General features: G+C 37.9%; 1 long non-coding RNA gene across 1 annotated transcript; it reads right to left on the reverse strand.

The window, feature by feature from the left end:
* Positions 1 to 2,564: 2,564 nt before the first annotated feature.
* On the reverse strand, positions 2,565 to 3,019 carry LOC113354069. Its single transcript, XR_003361661.1, has 3 exons — positions 2,970 to 3,019; positions 2,715 to 2,796; positions 2,565 to 2,582 (listed from the first exon to the last, which is right to left on the reverse strand). It is a non-coding gene; the product is annotated as an uncharacterized LOC113354069 (long non-coding RNA).
* Between the last annotated feature and the right edge of the window lie 1,391 nt (positions 3,020 to 4,410).

Here is a 4,410-nt window from a genome sequence, read left to right on the forward strand (position 1 = left end):
CCAATGGATTCTAATTAAGAGTACAGACTGCAAATGACACTCTCACAAGAGATTAGGGTTTATATTGCAGAATACTAAAAATCTAAAATACTTCAAATCACAACAGAAAAGGGAATAACAAACCTCAGATCTGAAGCGCTTCACTTGATCAATCCGATTAAGATAAGCTTACCTGAGGGTGGAGAGAGGCTTACGCAGGTGACAGTGAAACCCTAAAATCAGATGATGAAAGAGTTCCAACTATGAACTCTCATAAACAACCTGAAATCAGATGAGGAAACCCTAAAATTTGATTAACAAACTGGACAACAAACCCTAGAATCTGATTAACAAACTGAAACCTAAAATCGGAAAAACTTAACAAGAATTGTCCTCTTTTCTCAGTTTTAGGGAAATGAATAAGAGAAAACGTCTCTCGAATTCTTCACCTCTTGAATCAGCGTTGTTCTTCTCGTGCAGTTCCATTGTTGTTGCTGGTGATGATGGTGGTGGGAGAAGGAGACGGAAGAAAGAAGAAATCAGAGAAGAAGAAGAAAAGGTCGAAGGGTATGTTTGGCTTTTTTAAAAGTAACAAAAACTAAATTTACACATTATTATTTGGCTTGGGGTTTTTGTCCCAGTTTTATTTGAAACGGTTTTTATTTGGTAGAAATAATATGACCGGTTTTTTCTTATCACTAGTTTGTTCACCTAGGGGTTTTGTCACTAGTTCTGTTTTTTTTTTTAATAATTTAGTTTTAAAAATAAATACCACACATTGCGAATTGGAGAAACAAATATCAGAACTCCAACGAAATCATATCGCCATATCTCTCTCTCTTTTCTCTTAACTTCTGTTGTATCTACTTAACTTCTACTGCATCTATCTAGTTAACTTTAGGTGTTCTATCCTCCATGATATCCCTAATATTAGATTGAGACATGGACAGCGAACTTAGATTGTTGATTGTCAATTAAAGTTATCAATGTTGGGCTTTACAAATTTTCTGTAGTCGATGATTTTTAATTGAAGTTTCTATTCATTCGGATTATTAATTAATTAGATAAAATCCAGAAAGAAATTTTGTGATGATGATGCCGTTTTGATTGTTCAAAATCTGCATTAGACGAAGTTTTTAATATTGAACAGTGGTTTAGGGATTGAGTGATGATAAGCTACAGAGGTTAGAACCTCACGATGGTCCAAGAATAATGATGTAAAAATGTTTGAGTGTGAAGTTCAATTCTCTCATTGAAACCATCACTTGATTTTTCTCTCATATATACTGCATGTAAGAGAGGACATTTTCATATTCACCATTGAGTTTCAGTAGTCTTCCCAACCCCCTAATTATAAAAGGATGAAATTTATTTAATCGATCAAAAGTTCAAAAATCTATCGTGGTATATCATGATAAGTTTGTTCCTCGCCGTATTACTACTTTTAGTATTCCTAATCGTAGCAACTCATGAATCTCGCTCTTCAATAAATCCTTCATCTTGATCATTAGGCAATGTTATTGATAATCAGGAGAATTTATAACTTTATTTCCAGTCGTCCACCAAATAATTATGTTCTGATCCTATTTGCATGAGTAGTACTTAACACGCAACAGGGGAAACAAATAAAGAAAAAAATAAATGATAAAGAAGGAAGAACGAGATAACTCTGGTGTGGTGATAGATTTTTATTCATCCGGATTCCAGATTCCGATGTGGATGTTACTTTTAATATCAAAATTTATGAAAATGATATACAAATCAGATAACCAGGGTTAGAAGCATGGAAAAAATGACTAATCAAAACTCTAATATTTTTCACAAACAACGCCAAAACAAAACATACTCAAATTCATCGAAAATCCACCAAAAAAACTCCGAGAAAACTCTAATGGAAAAATCAAAAAAAAAAGGGATTTTAATAAAGTGCCACACTTCTAATATGCAGTTTCTGAAAATGCCACCGTTTTTTTCAGAGTTTATTAAATGTCATACTCTTGACTTTTTTCATTCCGTTTTTTTGAGATAACGGTTGACGGATGTTAGTCTCTGTTAGTGCATACGTGGCATTAAATAACCCGTACAAAATTACATAGAAGCCCCTGAATCAGTTAACAGGGATTGAGTTAATCAGTTAAAGAGTAGTGAGTTAACCGGCTATAGAGTAGTGAGTTAACTCGCGACTCGGTGCACGTGAGAAAAACGTGCAAGATTTGCTAACGGTCGGAATACACGTGGGATCAATCTAAGAGAAACAATCTATACTAAAAATGAAAAATGGTATAATTTCCTCCAGAACAGGCTTGCAATTGAAGGACTGTCGCTAGGTGTGTTTACAAAACCAACTCCAATTATTGACAAAGCAAATTCAGAAAACAAAAACTGCTTCCAAAATTCTGTGAAATCCGTACACCCCGTAGTAACAAGAAAAAAGAGATTGGGTGCAGAACCTAATCCTTCAAGAGGCCTCGCTGCTTGAAACATTCTAGCATGGAAACACCAATCTTAGCTGGAGACTCGACCACGGTAACCCCAGCTTCCCTCAGGGTCTTGATTTTGTCCTGGGCAGAACCTATCCTTCAAGAGGCCTCCTGACACAATAGCTGCATTTGCAACAACAACAAAATTAGGATGACAAGGCTAATAACAGAGAAACCTCACAGCTTAAGTAAGATACAGAAACAAATGAAACACGATACATGATATGCTCAGGCATCTATAGCTAACAAGCATACCTCCAGCATGACCCATACGACGACCGGGTGGAGCTGTAAGACCGGCAATGAATGCTACTATTGGCTTCTCAGTTCCACTTTCCTGTATCATAGATAACACAAATCAGTTCCACTCAACAACATGACACAATTTATGAATTAAAAAACTAGTCTGAATACTAATTTAGGTCCAAGGGCAAGTTTGCAACCCATAAGATTCTTCTTAATTGCCCTTTTTATACAACAGATACTCCAAAAATTTATATTTCAATATACCTTGATTAAAGCAGCAGCATCCTCCTCTGCAGTTCCTTCATCTGCAGCGCCAGCTCAACTCTCAGAACCAACCACTTGGTACCCTTCTCTGCATCACTAACCACTGCATCATTGCTTCAAGCTCACTCCATAGAAGCACCTCAGTTTCAGCTGCATCACTACTACAAGCCTACAAACAGCTCACTAGACTCTGTCTTCAATCCACCACCAGTCACTCTTCACCAGCATCACTTCAATTCCATCTGACCAGCTGCAACAAACCCCAATTCCAACAGCAGCAACGTGTAGCTTATTCTGCTCTTGCATTATCTTTCTTTGCATCAACAACCAACATCAGCTGCCACCTCCTGCAATCTTGAACTCAAGGAGCAACAACATTTCATCAGCTTTCTTCCCTTGCTTCGCCAGTAGTCGCCAAACCCTTCAGCTTACAGCTCACAGCATCAGAATGGCATAAGCAGCAGCAACATTGTCTCCCAAATGCAGTATCAACTTGTACCACCTGCACTATTTCAGTCTCAAGCCTTCCATTAACTGCCATCATCTGCAACATGCTCTTCTTGAATTCCAGATTCATCTCCTCAGCAACACAAACAAAACCCCAGTCCGAGACAAACCCATTTGAATAGCAGACAACACAAGCCAAGACCAACACTCCATTGCAGTACTGTTGCATCCATTCTACCAACATCACCACACAAACTCAGCTCGAAACCATTCACCAGTTCATACCAACATCATCAGTTCACCCAGCCAACAATTCATAAACCCATTAGCTAATTCAAATCCCTATAATTCCTAACACATGCATCTAACGGTTCCTGCTGCTCAATAAGACAACCACCCTTCACCAGCACATACTCTATCCCTCTTCCATGTATAGCAAAATCTTCATCTGAGTTCATCATTCTCTCTTGTTTCAGTTCAATCCCAAGCCAAAACCCATTATTTCTCATCCTCCATCCATCCAATTTTCACTCAGTTCGAACCCTTGAGCTTCACATAACCTAATTCTGCCAATTCATCAACAGCAGACTCATCTTCTCCATATTCTCATCAAATTCAGATGCCAACATAACCCATCTCTCCAATTCCTTGTAAACATAACCCATCTCTCCAATTCCTTGTAAACTTGGAATCTCAGTTCCATTTCTTCAACAACAGAATCAGATTCAATTATCTTTTTGAACTCAAAACCGTGTTTTAATCCAAGCCCCATGTCTAACATGTTGTGTTGTTCTCAAACTCAATCCTGTAACAACCCCATCTGCATCCTTCATCGATCTATAACAGCAGCAGAGAGACATGCGTAAGAGGAGAAAGATTGGGGAAGAAATGGATCCCTTCTTCTCGACCCCTAATTCAACCCATTAAATAACCCTTTACTCAGACACTAAACCTAAGCAAAATCCAGCTGAAAACTGACTCAAACCCTAATTTC

This window comes from Papaver somniferum, chromosome 2 (assembly GCF_003573695.1).
Source record: "Papaver somniferum cultivar HN1 chromosome 2, ASM357369v1, whole genome shotgun sequence".
NCBI classification, from domain to species: domain Eukaryota; kingdom Viridiplantae; phylum Streptophyta; class Magnoliopsida; order Ranunculales; family Papaveraceae; genus Papaver; species Papaver somniferum.